We start from the raw sequence: 17,505 nt of genomic DNA on the forward strand, positions 1-17,505 counted from the left end.
AGGGTCGGGGAGGGGTGGACAGCGAAACATGATGGGCTATGCAACCGTACAGGAGCTTGGCCCCAGTGAGTATGAATTCTGACAGCCTGTCACCTCCAGGTCCCTCAGCCCTCCCTGTAGCATGAGGGATTCTGGTGGCTTCAGGCAAAAGTCACTGTGAAGCTGACAAGGTTCCTTGTGCTGTCCCTTTGAGGAGGTGTGCTGGAGTTGAACAGAGTTGGAGTGAGGACAAATGTTAGCTCCAGTGACATTTGGAGACAAGAAAAAATAATACTTGCAAATGCTTTCTGTTTTTGTTTTTTTCTTTAAAGCAGGAGAAAGAATTCAAAGAAAATTTCTAGCCACACACACAATAAAAGGGAGGAGGGAATTTCCTCCAAAGTATGCATATAAAAGAAGATCTTGTTGGTATATGAGGGAATGTTTTAGGTGGACTTTCTTCAAGGTGAAACACAAAGAAATTTTCAGTGTTTCTAATTACATTCATCTTTCAAGATCCAGATCAGTTGCTTTTTCCTGTACAAAGCATTCTTGGATTCCTCCAGGTGAATAAGTCCCTCTTTGCTCAGTGTTCCCTGATAACAATTTACTAAAATACTTCTTACTCTAATTTTATTAGAGTTTGAATCTTAGAGCAGTTATTATAAAAGTTTGTTTGCTGGAGTGCAGTGAAAGCTATTTTCCAAGTGGACTTTTACCCAAAATGTAAAACAGAGAAAGCAAAGCAGCAATGATTAAAGGGGTGGGTTCCACTGGGACAGAGCCCTTTCCATTAGCATCACAGGCAATTCCCTACCCAGACACAGTAATCTCCGTGGAACCATGAGGTTTCCCCAAAACACAGTTTGGAAATCACTGCACACTCTGTAATCCCCAAGACAGGGGTAGTATTTATTCATACTTAAGCCCAAGTGCCTGGAACACTGTAAGCGCTCAAAAAAATAAGACTTTTCTTAAAGGCAAAGTTTCATAAGAGCAGTCACAAAAACCATTCCCAATCACAAAACTTTGGCCTACAAATGAAAAGGCTTACTGGTAACAAGGAATCCTTTACCCAACTTTGTATGCATTACAGTATTTGAGGAATATCTATTGGGGTTCTAGGGAAATGGATGGAAAAAGTAAATATTATTTTTCTGACCTTACCTGGAAACCTGCAATTTGACTTCTAAGGCTTTGACCAGGAAAAATGAGCTGAATAAAAATGTCCTATTCTGATGTGCCCTCACCCACACCAGTCTCCTCTGTCAGGTCATGCTTCTACAGCTCCATGCAGGATTTTCAGGCAGTGAAATCTGCCAAGTGTGCCCTAGACCCTCACATGCTGTCCTAATGCAATACTTCCCTACCCTAGGAATCTGTTGCCTTCAACCAGACTAAACAAAGCTCTCAAGAGGTCCTATCACCCAGGGAAAGCAGAATTGAATTGGAAACAAAGAATCAAGGATATATTGGTCCATCTGCTTTATCTCTCTTGGTTTCAATGCCCTCGTTATGAAAAAAGAAATAACCCCAAATGTCACTGGTCTGTTGTAAATACAAAAATTAGTAGATGCAGTGAAAGTGCTTTCCAAATGACAAAGCGCTATCCCCAGTCTAGGGAGTTTTGTTACTGCGGCATCAGTGAGGCAGATACCAGAGTTCCCTTCCTGCTCAGACTGCTTCAAATTGTGACTATGATGCCAGGGGTGAAACACTCTGCAGGTGTGCAATCTCAGTTTTCTCACATGTTAAGTGGGAATAAAATTGGTACCCACCACACTGGGTAACTATGGGGAAAGTCAATAATGATTAGAACAACAAATTAGGGTGTTTGCTTAAAATATTGACTCTATGGCTTATTGAGCTTATTGGTACCTCAGTTACTCTATTAAGTGCAAAAGATAATAGTTCTTTTCTCATAAGGTTGACTGGAGAATGAAATGAAATTCCACAAAATAGTTAGCAAAATGCCTGGCACATCATAGGCACCAGTGAATGTGCTATATTGCCATTACTAATACCTCCAGCTACACAATGTGCCTCCTACCTCAATCCTTCCTTTCTTCTTCCCTCCTCTCTCTTTTCCTTCTAGAGATATTACTGAGCCTTGACCAAATGACAGATACTGTTGTTGATTAGGAAAATAGAGCAGGGAACAAAACACACAGACTCCCTATCCTCAGGGAGCTTACATTCCCTGAGACTGTTCCTTGCCACATTAACTTTTGCTCAATGTGTTTCTTGCCTGCTGCCCTCTCTTCCAGCTCTTAAAAAGCACCAACACACTTTTACTTCCAAAATTCCAGCTCATACATTTCACAGAAAAAGAAAACAATAAAAGCTAACCCTCAAGGGCGGGCCGCGGTGGCTCAGCGGGCAAGAGTGCTTGCCTGCCGTGCCGGAGGACCCCGGTTCGATTCCCGGCCCCAGCCCATGTAAAAAACAAACAAACAAACAAAATATAATAAAACAAGAAAATGTTTAAAAATGTTTCCCTTTCTTCCTCCCTTCCTTCCTTCCATCCTTCCTTCCTTCTCTGTCTTTAAAAAAAAAAAAAAAAAAAAAAAAAAAAAAAAAAAAAAGCTAACCCTCAAGAGCAAAGCATTTATTTCCTTTGTGATCTGCACTCTCAAGACAAGTTTAGAATTGGAAGCTGCTCAAGGTCATTCAGCAAGTAATCAGTTGAGGAAGCAAAGCAATTCATCTTCTGATTTTTCCTCCATCCACAAGATTTTCTATTCACAAAAGGTAACCAAGTATCCAGTGTTTATGCAAGAGACTGGTATTTATGGTAACCCCCCACAAATCCCTTTCCAAGCAACATATATGATACTGAGTGATCTTCCTATTTACTTTGCTTTCATATGCTATACCTAAGTAAGTTTCCATGAAATAAAAAGTAGTATATTAGAAATGTATGTAAATTCAGGGTGTAACGTAAATCACAAAGAAGTCATTACTATAGGTTAATGTCCGGGAAAAGAGCTCATCATATTTTAAAGAGGAATTAAAGACTTGATAAATAAGGAAAATCTTCTTTAGCTACATGACCTTTGTTAAAAATCAACATGGCTCTGTAAGTAGTTCTGTTAAATACGAACTGCATAAAAAGAAGGAAGAATGTGTTAGATGCTCTGGGTTGCAACTATTGGCAAGGCAAAGAGTATTGTTAAAAACTGATTCTGAATGGAGGTTACCATTTCATTTTATAAAGGGGTCATAGGCATTGTGGAAAATACCAGGTCAAATTTCAAGACCAGTATCCAAACTGCTAGCTGAATTCTTCAGCTGGGGAAACATATTTTTCAGGGTCTGCCAAAGAGCTCATTGATTCTAGCTGTACACAATACTAAAATTTAGAGATAAGCTTCCTTTTGGTGCTAAAACATTCTCAAACTAAGCATGCTATGGGCTTTAAAGCCAGACAGACTTGAATTCTAATTCCAATATTACCACACACTGCATTTGTGATCTTGGGCAAGCCAGTAAGTTTTGTAAACCTTAGTTTCCATATTCATAATTTGAAGATTGTAATACTGACCACATGGAAATTTTTCTATAAACAAAGAATGATCATAATATAGTTAAAGTGCTTAGAAAATGACTGGTATATAATAGGTGATAAAATATTATTATTACTACTACTGTTATTATTCTTAGGATACATTATTTAAGGTCTATATATCCTTTAAAAATCATGCTGTAATTCAGTGGGGGAGGGAAAACTTTTCAATTAATGGTGCTTTAGTAGTTGGACAGTTACAGGTAAAAAAAACATAGCCTCAACTCAAACCTCATACCTCATGCAAAAATTAACTCAAAACATACTGTGGAACTAAATATAAAATTATAAAACTTCTAGAAAAGAAAACACAGGGGGAAACCTTCAGGACCTAGGAGTAGACAAAGTTTTTAGACCAGACACTAACAGAACAATGCATGAAGGGTAAAAATGATAAATTGGGCTCCACCAAAATTAAAAATATTCACTTTACAAAACACTCTTTAAGAAGATGAGAAGATAAATTATAGATAAAGAGAAAATATTTCCAAATGACACATATGACAAAGGACTTGTACCTAGAATATACAAAGAGCTCTCTAAACTCAACATTAAAAAAACAACCAGTGCTTCCTTCAGCAGTACATGTACTAAAATTGGAATGATACAGAGAATAGCATGGTCCCTGCACAGGGTTGACACCCAAATTCATGAAATGTTCCATCTTTCAGAGTCTTTAAGACTCATGAAATGAAGACCTGTGGTAAAGGTAACTATTTGGGTAATTATACATGCTAGTATTATTGTAGTGTATTGTTTAGTATGTAACTCCATTTTTCCTTCCTACAAGTACTCAAATGCAAATGCATAAAAAGTAATGATAAGTCTATGGTTTTGAACATACAACATACAAAGATGTAAGTGGTAACAAGTACAAAAAAATAGGTGATGGACAGATGGGTGTAGGAAAAATATATGCATATGCTATTAAAGTTATGTTGGCATGAAAACAAATATGTTTGTTATATATTTAGGATATTAAATTTTAACCCCATGGTAACCACAATGCAAGTAGATAAAAAATATACCCAGATAGAAATGAGAAGGCATTCAATAGTGTTCAAAACAAAAAATCAAATAAATATAAAAGTAGCCATTAACAGAAATAATGGGCAAAAAAGGGATAGAACTTACAAAGGCTAAATAGCAAAATGGCAGATAAAAGTCCTGTATTAACAGTAATGATTTTAGATGTAAATGGATTAAATCTCTAGTCAAAAGGCAGATACTTGCAGAATGGATAAAAAAGCATGACACAACTATATACTACCTGTAAGAGACTCATATTAAATTCAAAGCTATGAGCACATTGAACATGAGAAGATGGAAGAAAATATACCATATAAGCAGCTATACTAATGCCAGATAAAACAGACTTTAAGTCAAAAACAGTTATGAGGGACAAAGATGGTCAGTATATAATGATAAAGGAGACAATTGAACAAGAAGATATTAGAATTATAAACATATATGCACTTAGCAGAGCCCCAAAGTATATGAAGCAAATAAATATTTAGGGAGAAATGAACAGTTCTAAATTAATAGTAGGAAAATTTAATACACCACACTCAACAATGCATAGAACATCTAGTCAGAAAATCAATAAGAAAATACAAGACTTGAACAAAACTCTAAATAAAGTAGACTTAACAGACGTGTATATATATGTAAAGCACTTCTTCCAAACAAAAACAGAACGTATTCTTCTAGCATGCATATGAATCATGTTAGTTCACAAAACAAGTCTAAATAAATTTTGAATATTAAAATAAGACAACATATATTCTCTGACAATATGAAGTTAGAATGAATGAAGCTAGAAATGAATAACAAAAGGAGAAATAGAAAATTCATAAATATGTATACAGTAAACAACATGCTCTTAAACAATGTGTAAAAGAGGAAATCAGAAGCAAAATTAGGAAATAGCGTGAGGTGAATGAAAATGAAAATATGAAATGCAAAAATTTGTGGAATGCAGTGGGTAAGACAGCAGTGTAGGGAGGTGTGGGATTTAGTTTGTTCTCCAGGGCAGCTAGGAAATAGCCAGGAACTGTCTGGAACAACTGTCTGGGGGACTTCTGTGACCAGACAAACAGCCTGGAATGGGTGTAAGGGCTGAGATCACAGCACAGGACTGTAAGTCAATTATTCCATGCTATGGAGGCTGGTGCCTCTCCCTCACTGGCATGGCAGGCTCTTTCAGAGTCTCCCCACAGTGGGAAACAGAAACCCTCTCTACTAGGAGAAAGGGAAGGAAAATTCAATCAAGTTCCAATTGTGGGTTTGAGTAACAAATCTGAACTGCTGAATATAAGCCAAAAAAAAAAAACCTGCCAAGCAAACATGAAAGAAGCTAGGAGATCTCTCCCCAGCAGTGAGGAGGCAGGACTGATGTTTAAAAAGAGGATTTTTGAGTTGGCTGAGCTCAGAATACTGGAAAAGGACTGTGCCCTGAGAAAAGGGGCACAGAGATCCAGGTACCAACTCTGGCTCTTGATTGGTGAACACAGGGGGCTGGGGACTGGCTCTGAAATGGATTTTGTTTTCTTTTCTTGCCTTTTTTTTTTTCTTTTCAGCAGCCCATTAAAGAAAGCAGAAAGCATTCTCAGTTTGCAGCAGTGACCCAGGCAAGTGTGGAATTAAGGAGTGACTGAGAAACAAAGAAACTAATCAGGCAAAGATAGTTCCCTAAAGAAAGTGTCTTCCCCAAGAAAAAAAGGGAAGACAGGGCCAAGCACAGTGTGTGACTATTATTTAGAGAATTCAGATTTCAGGAGCTGGGAAACAGAAACAGTTTAAACTCATCTTCAGCCTTATCCTCTGTCTCAATCATGCCCCTGGCAGGGACAGGTCTGCCGAGAATTAAAGGTACAGCACCACTTTATGCCAGTGGGGAGCAGTGCGCTGACAGTTGCCACCTGCTTGGCAGGGCAGGAAAAGGACAAAATTAAGAGGCTTCACAAGAAAGACTGGCACCCTACACGGTCTCATCCCCAGGGAACCTTGATGCTGACTATACCCCCTTCATGAGTCCTGGGCCCCTGTCTGGGAAAATCTGATTGGGGTTAATCCTAACTAAGGAGCCCCTCCTCCCAGAGCCGGACCTCCTGGTAAAAGATGCTAGAGGCAATGAAGGGAGTGCTCAGAACATATAGCGCAAACAAAACAAAACAAACAGCACGTCAATATTCCCTGAGGAGAGAGGGAAGAGAGAACTTTTCCCTGGAGGTGAAATAACTGCACTACAAAAAAAAGAGCAATTTCAAAAAAATATCCATATAGGCAGAGCAAGAACAAGAAAAACTAGAGGTGAAAAATTCTGAACAGTTAAACAGAAATTATGTTAGAGCTCTAGGATAAGTTGAAATGAATATCAAAGAACAGATAGAGAACAAAGCCAAACAGTAAGCAAATCCTACACAAAGTGAAAAAAATAACCTCCAGAGTTAACTGATCAAGAAAACCAGATGATTAGGCCCCAGCAAAAAGTCATGAGTGATACTAGGAAGCATGAAAGGAACAAACTAACACTTCAAATGAGATACAAGAGTTCAAACAACTAATTAAAGATGTTCAAACAAATCTTCCAAATCAAATCAGTGAGATGAAGGAAAATGTGACAAAAGAGATGAAGGATACAAATAAGACGCTGGGTGGTCATATGAATGAACTTGAAAGGTTGAAAAAACAAATGGCAAAACTTATGCAAATGAAAGGCACAACAGACGAGATGAAAAATAAGATGAAGACAGTGCTGGTTTACTATTATTATGTACCCCAGAAAAGCCATGTTTTAATCCTGATCCAATCTTGTGGGGGCAGCTGTTTCTTTTAGTCCTGACTCAACATTGTAGGGCAGAAACTTTTTGATTACATTATCCAATTGTGGGTGTGGCCTTTTGATTAGATGAAGATATGGCTCTATCCTATCAAGGCAGGTCTTGATTAGTTTACTAGAGTCCTATAAAAAGGGAAACACTTTGGAGAAATCTTGGATGAAGACACTTGGAGAAGAGTAGCTTCAGAGCTGATAGAGATACAGATGTTTGGAGATGCTTGGAGTGCTGACAGAGAACAGATGGCTAGACACAGGCAGAGCCTACTATACATCACATGTGCCTTCCTAAGAGATCCTAAACAAATCAGAACCCTGAGTTGTGTCCTGGAGGAACTGAGTAAGGGTCCACAGACACTTAGATAGGAGACCACTGGTATCAGAAGCTGAAAGCAATGGAACCAGAAACAAGGACCAGCAGACACCAACCACATGCTATTCCATGTGATAATCATTGGCCTTTCTTTGGAGTCAAGGTATCTTTCTCTAGATGCCTTAGTATGAATATTATCATGGCTTTAGAACTAACTGTAAACTTGCAACACAATATATTACCTTTTAAAAAGCCATTCCATTTCTGATATATTGGATTCCAGTACCTTTAGCAAACCAAAATAGAGATATAAAACAGCAGATGTGAAAAGGCAGAAGACAGGACTAGTGAATTAGAGGATGGGACATCTGAAATCCTACACACGAAAGAACAGATAGGGAAAAGAATGGAAAAATATGAGCAGGGCCAGGGAATTGAATGACAACATGAGGTGCATGAATATACATGTAATGGGTGTCCCAGAAAGAGAAGAGAAGGGAAAAGGGGCAGAAAGAATGATGGAGGAAACAATCAATGAAAATTTCCCAACTCTTATGAAAGACATAAAATTACAGGTCCAAGAAACACAGTACATTCCAAAGAGAACAGATCCAAATAGATCTACTCCAAGACACTTACTAATATGATTGTCAAATGTTATAGACAAAAAGAGAATTTTGAAAGCAGCAATTGAAAAGTGATTCATCACATACAAGGGAAGCTCTATAAGACTAAGTGCAAATTTCTCAATGTAAGCCTTGGATGTGAGAAGGCAGTGATATGACCTATTTAAGATACTGAAAGAGAAAAGCTGTCAAACAAGAATTATATATATGGCAAAAAAATGTCCTTCAAAAAATGAAAAAGAGTTTAAAATATTTACATATAGCAGGAACTGAGAGAGTTTGTGAACAAGGAAACTGCTCTACAATAAATAATAAAAGGAACACTACAGCCAGATAGGAAGAGACAGGAGAGAGGTGTGGAGAAGATCTAGAAATGAAGATTGTCAGTAAAGCTAATTAAAAGAGAGAAAAAAATAAAATATGAGATATAAAATCCAAAAGACAGATGGATGAAGAAATTACTGCCTTTACAATAATAACATTAAATGTTAATGGATTAAAATCCCCAATCAAAAGATATAGAGTGTGAAATGAATTTAAAAAATCATAGGATCTCTCTATATGTTATCTAAAAACAGACCCACTTTATACCCAAGGACAAAAATCGGTTGAAAGTGAAAGGTTGGAAAAAGATATCTCATATAAACAACAACCAGAAAATAGCAATGTTAGACATAACTAATATCAGACAAATTAGACTTCAAATGTAAAACAATTAAAATTGTATTAATAAAATGACAATTTATGTATTAATATAATGAAGGACATTATGTATTACTAAAATGGAGAATTCATCAAAAAGACATAACAATCAGGGCGGGCCGCGGTGGCTCAGCGGGCAAGAGTGCTTGCCTGCCGTGCCGGAGGACCCCGGTTCGATTCCCGGCCCTAGCCCATGTAAAAAACAAACAAACAAACAAAATATAATAAAAAAAACACAAGAAAATGTTTCCCTTTCTTCCTTCCATCCTTCCTTCCTTCTCTGTCTTTCCTTCCTTTCCTCCCTCTCTCTTAAAAAAAAAAAAAAAAAAAAAGACATAACAATCAAATATTTATGCACTGAGCCAGAGTGCCCCAAAATGCATGAGGCAAACACTGAAAAAACTATGGAGAAGCTGACATGTCTACAACAACAGTTGGATACTTCCATATACCACTTTCATCAATGGATAGAACATCTTCACAGGATCAGTAAAGAAATAGAGATACTGGATAATATGATAAATGAACTAGACTTAGCGGATATTTACAGAACATTACACCCCACAACAGCAGGATACAAATTTTCCTCAAGTGCTCATGGTCATTCTCCAGGATAGACCACATGTTGGGGCAAAAAACAGGTCTCAATAAATTTAAAAAGATCAAATTATACAAAGCACTTTGTCAGATCATAATGGAATGGAGTTGAATATCAATAACAGGTGGAATGTTGGAAAATTTACAAATATATGGAGGCTAAACAACATATGGTTAAGTAACCAGTGGGTCAAGGAAGAAATTACAAGAGAAATAAGTAAATATTTAAGGCAAATGAAAATGAAAACATAAAAAATTATAGGATGCTGCAAAGAAGGTACTGAAAGGAAAGTTTATTGCCCTAAGTGCATATATTTAAAAAGAAGAAAGAGCAAAAATTAAGGCATTAACTGCTTATCTGGAGGAACTAGAAAAAGAACAGGAAACTAACCCTAAATCGAATAGGAGGAAAGAAATAGCCAAGATTAGAGTATAAATAAATGAAACTGAGAACATGAAAACAATAGAAAGAATCAACGAAACCAGAAGTTGGTTCTTTGAGGAAACCAGTAAAATTGATGGACTCTTAGCTAGGCAGGCTGACAAAGAAAAAAAGAGAGAGGATGCAAATAAATAAAATCAGAAATGGGAGGTGGGCATAACTACAGATCTCACAGAATAAGGGAGATAATGAAAGGATACTATGAACAAATACATGGTAACAATCTAGAAAACTTAGACAAAATGGACAACTTGCTAGAAAAACATGAACACTGTTCTAGTTTATCTGCTGGAATGCAATATACCAGGAACAGAATGGCTTTCAAAAAGGGGAATTTATTAAGTTGCAAGTTTATGGTTCTAAGGCTATGAAAACATCCAATATTAAAGCAGGGCTAGAGAAATATCCAATCTAAGGCATCCAGGGAAAGATACCTTGGTTCAAGAAGGCTGATGACATTCAGGGTTTATCTCTCAAGGCACATGGTGAACATAGTGACATTTACTAGCTTTCTCTCCAGGTTTCTTGTTTCATGAAGCTCCCCCAGGGGCATTTTCCTTCTTCATCTCCAAAGGTCTCTGGCTGTGTAGGCTCTCATGGTTCTCATGGCTCTCTCATGGTTCTCAAGCTTTTTTCAAAATGCTTTTAAATAATTCCAGTAAAGTAATCAAGACCCACCTGGAAGGGGTGGAGTCACATCTCCATCTAATCAAGGTTAATGCCACATGCGGACAAGTCACAGCTCTGTGGAGATAATCTAATCAAATTTACAACCTACAGTGCTGAATAGGGATTAAAAGAAGCACCTGCTTCCATGAGATCGGATTAGGATTAAAGCATGGCTTTTTCTAGAATAAATAATGCTTTCCAAACCAGCACAAACACCAACATTGACTTGAGAAGAAACAGAAGACTTCAACAAACCAGTCACAAGTAAAGAGATAGAATCAGTCATCAAGAAGCTCCCAAAAAGAAAATTCCAGGATCAGATGGCTTAACATTTGAATACTATGAAGCATTCAGGAAAGAATTTGTACCAACTCTGTTCAAACTCCTCAAAAAATTGGAGGGGGGTGGGGGAAGCTACCTAACTCATTCTATGATGCCATCATCACCGTAAAAACCAGACAAAGATACTACAAGAAAAGAAAATTACAAACCAATCTCTTTAATGAATATAGATGCAAATATCCTCAACAGAATACTTTCAAATTGAATCCAGCAGCACATTGAAAGAACTATACACCATGACTAAATGGGATTTATTCCAGGTATGCAAGGCAGGTTCAAAAAAAGAAAATCAATTAAAGTAATATGCCACATCAATATATCAAAGGGGGAAACCATATGACCACCTCAATTAACTCAGAAAAGTCATATGACAAAATTCAACATCCTCTCTTGCTGAAAACATTCCAAACGATAGGACAAGAAATTTCCTCAACATGATAAAGGGAATATATGAAAAACCCACAACTACCTCATACAAAATGGGGAAAGACTGAAAGATTTCCCTCTAAGAACAGGAAGAAGATAGTGATGCCCACTGTTATCAATGTTATTCAACATTGTTCTAGAAATTCTAATTAAAACAATTTAGCAAGAAAAAGAAATAAAGGCATCTGAATTGGAAAAGAGGAAGTGAAATATTCACTGTTTGCAGAAAATATGATTTTATATGTAGAAAATTCCAAAAAATCTACAGAAAGCTAGTAGAGCCAATAAATGAGTAAAGCAAAGTTGCAGGATACAAGATCAACACTCAAAAATCAGTAGTGATTCTATACAAGAGAAATGAGCAATCTTAGGATGAAATTAAGAAAAAAATCCATTTGCAATAGCAACCAAAGAATCAGATTTTTAGGAATATATTTAACCAAGGTCATAAAAGATGTATACACAGAAAACTACAAAACACTGCTAGAAGAAATCAAGGAATACCTAAATAAATGGGAGGACATACCATGTTCCTAGATTGGAAGACTAAATATAGTTAAGATGTCAATACTACTCAAATTGATTTATAGTTTCAATGTAATACCAATTAAAATCCTAACAATATACTTTTCAGAAATAGGAAAACCAATAATCAAATTTATTTGGATGGGCAGAATGCCTCAAATAGCTAAAAGTATCTTGAGAAAGAAAATTGAAGTGGGAGGTTTTACACTACCTGACTTTAAAGCATATTACAAAAGCTACAGTGGTCAAAACAGCCTGGTACTGACATAAAGATTGGTACACTAAATATGGAGATGAACTGAGTGTTCAGAATAGACCCTCTCATACATGGACAATTGATTTTCGATAAGGTGATCAAGTCAACTCAATGGGGAGATAGAACATCCTCTTTAACAAATGGTTCTTGGAGAACCAGATATCCATATCCAAAAGAATGAAAGAGGACCCTTACCTCATGCCTTATACCAACATTAACTTGAAATGGATCAAAGATCTGTTAGAGGTAAGATCATAAAACTTTTAGAAGAAAATGTAGGAAATATATATCTTGTGGAAGTAGGTAGTTTTGTAGACCTTACACCCAAAATGTGAGCAATGAAAGAAGAAATTGATAATGGGAGCACCTCAAAATTGAATAATTTTGCATGTCAAAAGGACTTTGTCAGGAAAGCAAAAAGGCAGCCTGTACAATGGGAGATAATATTTGGAGACCACATAAAAGATAAAGGTTTAATATCCACAATATATAAAGAGATCCTACTACTCAACAACAAAAGGTCAAACAACCCAATTAAAAAATGGGCAAAAGACATGAATAGACACTTTTTCAAGAAGTCAATACAAATGGCTCAATAGCATATGAAAAGATGCTCAACTTCACTAGCTATTAGGGAAATGCAAATCAAAACTCCAGTGAGTTATCATTTCACACCTATTAGAATGGCCATTACCAAAAAAAAAGAAGAAAAGAAAAATACAACTGCTGGAATGAATATGGAGAAAGAGGCACACTTATCCACTGATGGTGGGAATATACAATGGTGCAACCACTCTGGAAGGCAGTTTAGCAGTTTCCCAGGAAGCTAAGTATAGAAATGCCACATGATCCAGAATCCCATTAAGAGATATATACTGAGAAGAACTGAAAGCAAAAACACAAATGAACATTTTCAAACTGATATTTATAGCGGCATTATTCATGATTACCAAGAGATAGAAACAGTCCAGGTGTCCATCAATGAATGAGTTGATAAACGAACTATGGTATGTATGTACAGTGGAATATTATGCAGCTGTAAGATGGAACAAAGTTATGACACATGGAACAACATTGAGAACATTATGTTGAGCAAATGAATCAGACACAAAAGGACAAATAGTGTATGTCTTATAATACTACCTAACCATAATGAGAAAACTCTGAGAGTTAAAGTTGAGAACATAGGTTAGCAGGAGATGAAAAGTGGGTAGAAATTGGGCATTTGAGGCTAAAGGAGTACAGAATGTTCAACAGGACTGAATGTAACAATTCAGAAATGGATAGCACAATACTATGTGATGGCAGCATAATGTTGTAAATGTAGTGAACAAAGAGGCATGTGAGTATGGGTGAAAGTGGAAGGCTAGGAACATGTATGATACCAGAAGTAAAGATAGAGAATAAAAACTGATACTATATAACTTACCGTTATACAACTTAGCTACTTAGAGTGGATCGTGATTATGATTAAATGTACAAATATAAGAATGTCTTTACATGAGGGAGAACAAATGAATATCACCATTGCAAGGTGCTAAAAATAGAACAATATATGGAAAAATATAATTACTGCAAAATAAGGTCTGTAGTTAAGGGTAACATCGTAATATTCTTTCACTAACTGTCAATAAGAGGGAGATACAAGGAAGGGGTATGAGATTCTTGTTGTTGATTCTCTCTTTTTTGCCTCTCCTTTCCTTGTGGATGAAATGGAAATGTTCTCATATAGATTATGGTGGTGAATTCATAATTATGTGATTATACCAGGAGCCATTGATTGTACACTTAGGATATATTGTATGGTGTGTGAATAAATCTATTTAAGGAATAAACAGAAAAATACAACTGCTGGAGAAAATGTGGAGAGAGAGATAAATATGTTCACTGTTAATAGGGAAGCAAAGTGGTGTAGCATTTCTAGAAGGCAATCTGGTGATTCTATAGAGGCTAAGTATGGGGTTGTCATATGATCATTCAATTCAGTTATTAGGTGTGTAATTGGAAGAACTGAAAGCAGGGACATGAATAGGCATTTGCACACTGGTGTTTATAGCAGCATTATTAATGATTTGCCATGGATGGAGGTGGCCTAAGGGTATATAGACTTATAAGTAGAAGGGCAAACTGTGGTAAATAGATATGGTGGAATATTGAGTGGCTGCAGGAAGGAACAAAGCTGTGAGGCATGCAACCAGATGCATGCAGCTTGAGTACATTATGTTGAGTGAAAGATGCCAGAAACAAAATGAAAAATATTGTATGGTCTCCCTAATATGAACTAACTATAATGAGCAAATTTTGAGAATTGATTTCTAGAGCATAGGTTATCAAGGGATAGAAGGTGGGCAGAAAATTGGGAATCAATGATTAAGGAGTACAGAATGTTCAACAATGCTTATTGTTAAGTTTCCTAGATTGTAAACTCTTATAGCAGTCACATCTATTCCTGAGTTTCAACTCTTATTTCAAAATTCTGAGATCCTGTCTTCTTTGTCCATAACCTGGCAGTTCCCTGGAATTTAGGGTATCTGTGTAACATCTGAGATTCAGAGTTAGAATTCTGCAGCTCTGAAAAGTCAGCATTACTTCATACGGCGACTGTTAAAAAGCTGAAAAAGAGATCAGACTTCAATTAGAGCTATGAATGAAATGGACATGGTTAAGACTAAGGTAAATCAGAATATGAAAGATGATATTGTCTGATTTTAAAAATCTCCACTTCTGTGTGAGTCCAAAGGAAGAGAAGTTTATTGGGTCCACAATTTAAATTTCCTGTGGCACACTATTTAATTTAACCTGTCTGATAGTTTATTTAAACAACATAATTACATGGAAATTAGTATAGGGAATGAGATCTTGTTAATATGTTCAGGATAATGTAATACCCTGATACATTCCAGAATATTTGAGGCAGAAAATTAAAAAGTATTTGCAAATATTTCCCTTGAGAAACAGTGGGAAAATGTGGAACTATTAAACTTCCCCATCTGGGGATTTCCTGATATTACTCAAGCATTAGGGACTCCTAATTTAATAGGTCAAGCCCTCAATCTTGAGGCTTGTACTTATGAAACTTATTTATGCAATGGAAGCTAAGCCTACTTATAATTATGCCTAAGTGTCACCCCTAGAGAACCTCCTTTGTTGCTCAGATGTGGCCTCTCTTTTTAAGCCTTCTCGGCAAATAAACTCATTACACTCCCCCCTACATGGGATATGACTCCCAGGAATGCAATGTCCCGGGCAATGTGGGACAGGGCTCCCAGGGATGAGCTTGGTCTGGCATTGTAGGATTAACAATGCCTTCTTGACCAAAAGGGGGAAGAAAAATGAAACAAAATTCAGTTTCAGTAACGAAGCTATTTCAAAAACAGTTGAGAGGTCATTCTGGAGGTTACTCTTATGAAGGTTCAGTCAGATGTTACACATTGCCACAGTATACCAAGCTCCAATCAACAGTATCCCTGAAAACACTAAAGAATATCCTGGGCTCTACCTAAGACTCTATAAAAATTTTTCTTAATAAGTTTATTGTTTTTAGAAACTTAAAGCCTCTAGATTGTTCCTATTCCAGACAACTCCTGAAACCTATGAAGTACCTGTCTCTCCAAGAACATCAATTAGTTCTACTCCTCTACCTATAAGGGCAATACCCCTTTCCAATATGACTATGTTAAAATGGTCATTGTCCAGATATCCCTGAAGATTGAGAGAATGATCAAATTAGAGGGAGGAGGTATAACTGAGAAATTAGGATTTAACAAATGGTTATGAATAATGGCTCATTATACAGATATTTCTTTTTAGCTTCTAATGTGTTAGAATAGCTAGAAGGAAATACTGTAATCAAGTAGCCTTGACCTTTGACAATGATTCTATAACTATATAGCTTTTATCATGTGACCATGTGATTGTAAAACCTTGTGATGGACACTCCCTTTTTCCATTGTGTGGCTATATGAGTAATAAAATAAGATAAAAAATTAATAACGGGGGTATAAAGGGTATGGAATGTTTTAGGTTTCTTTTTTATTTTTATTTCTTTTTTGTGTAATAAAAATGTTCTAAAATTGACTGTGGTGATGAAGTCATAACCATATGACGATACTGTGAGCCATTGACTATATACTTTGTATAGACTATATGGTATGTGAATATATATCAATAAAATTGCATTGTGAAACTTCTGGAATGCAGCAAAGGCAGTGCTGATAGGGAAATTTTAAGTTCTAAATGCTTACATTAATAAAGAAGAAAGACTTTAAATCAGAAACCTAATCTAAAACTGGAACAACTAGAAGAAGAGTAAAATAAACTCAAAGTGAGCAGAAGGAAGGAAATAACAAAGACAAGAGGAGATCATTGAAATAGAAAACAAAAAAATAGGGAGAATCACAAAACCAGAAGCTGATTCTTTGACAAGATCATAAAATTGATAAACCTTTAGCTAGACTTTCAAGAAAAATGGGAGGGGACACAAATAATGAAAATCAGAAATGAAAACGGGGATAATAACTATTGATCCTGCTAAATAAAAATGACTACCAGAGGATACTTTACACAACTGCACCATATTAAATTAGATAACCTACATGAAATGGACGCATTTTTAGAAATACTTAAACTATGTACTTTGACACAAGAAATAGAAGATCTCAACAAACCAATTACTAGTAAAGAGATTTAATCAATAAACAAAAGTCTCCCAACAAAAAAATAGCCCAGGACAAGATGGCTCCACAGGGAAATTCTACCAAACATTCCAAGATTTAACTCCAATTCTGCACAATCTTCCAAATAATTGAAGGGGTGGGATCACTCCCTATTTCATTTAACGAGGCCAATATCACACTCACAACAAAGCCAGATAAAGATACTGTGAGAAAAGAAAATTACAGACCAAGATTTCCTATGAATAAAGATGCAAATATCATTAACAAAATACTAGCAAGTTGAATCCAACAGCATATTAAAAAAATTATACACCATGATTAACAGAGATTTTCCCTGGTATGCAAGGTAGGTTCAAAATAATGAAATCAATTAATATTATATACTACTTAACACAATGAAGGAAAAAAACACATGATCACCTCAGTTGATGCAGAAAGGCATTTGACAAAATCCAGCACTCCTTCTTGATAAAAACACTTAGAATACTAGAAATAGAAGGAAACTTCTACAACATGATAAAAGGTATAAGGCCATAGCTGGCCTCCTAT

General features: G+C 36.2%; 1 protein-coding gene and 1 non-coding gene across 4 annotated transcripts in view; one reads left to right on the forward strand and one right to left on the reverse strand.

Moving 5' to 3' along the window:
- The window catches only part of TAFA1 (TAFA chemokine like family member 1), a 581,723-nt gene that overhangs the window by 300,920 nt on the left and 263,298 nt on the right, over positions 1–17,505 (reverse strand). The gene's annotated exons all lie outside the window — the stretch shown is intronic.
- On the forward strand, positions 4,111–4,214 carry LOC143658136 (U6 spliceosomal RNA). The gene has a single exon (XR_013163155.1). It is a non-coding gene; the product is annotated as a U6 spliceosomal RNA (small nuclear RNA).

Source organism: Tamandua tetradactyla, chromosome 15, assembly GCF_023851605.1.
Source record: "Tamandua tetradactyla isolate mTamTet1 chromosome 15, mTamTet1.pri, whole genome shotgun sequence".
In the NCBI taxonomy this organism is placed as follows: domain Eukaryota; kingdom Metazoa; phylum Chordata; class Mammalia; order Pilosa; family Myrmecophagidae; genus Tamandua; species Tamandua tetradactyla.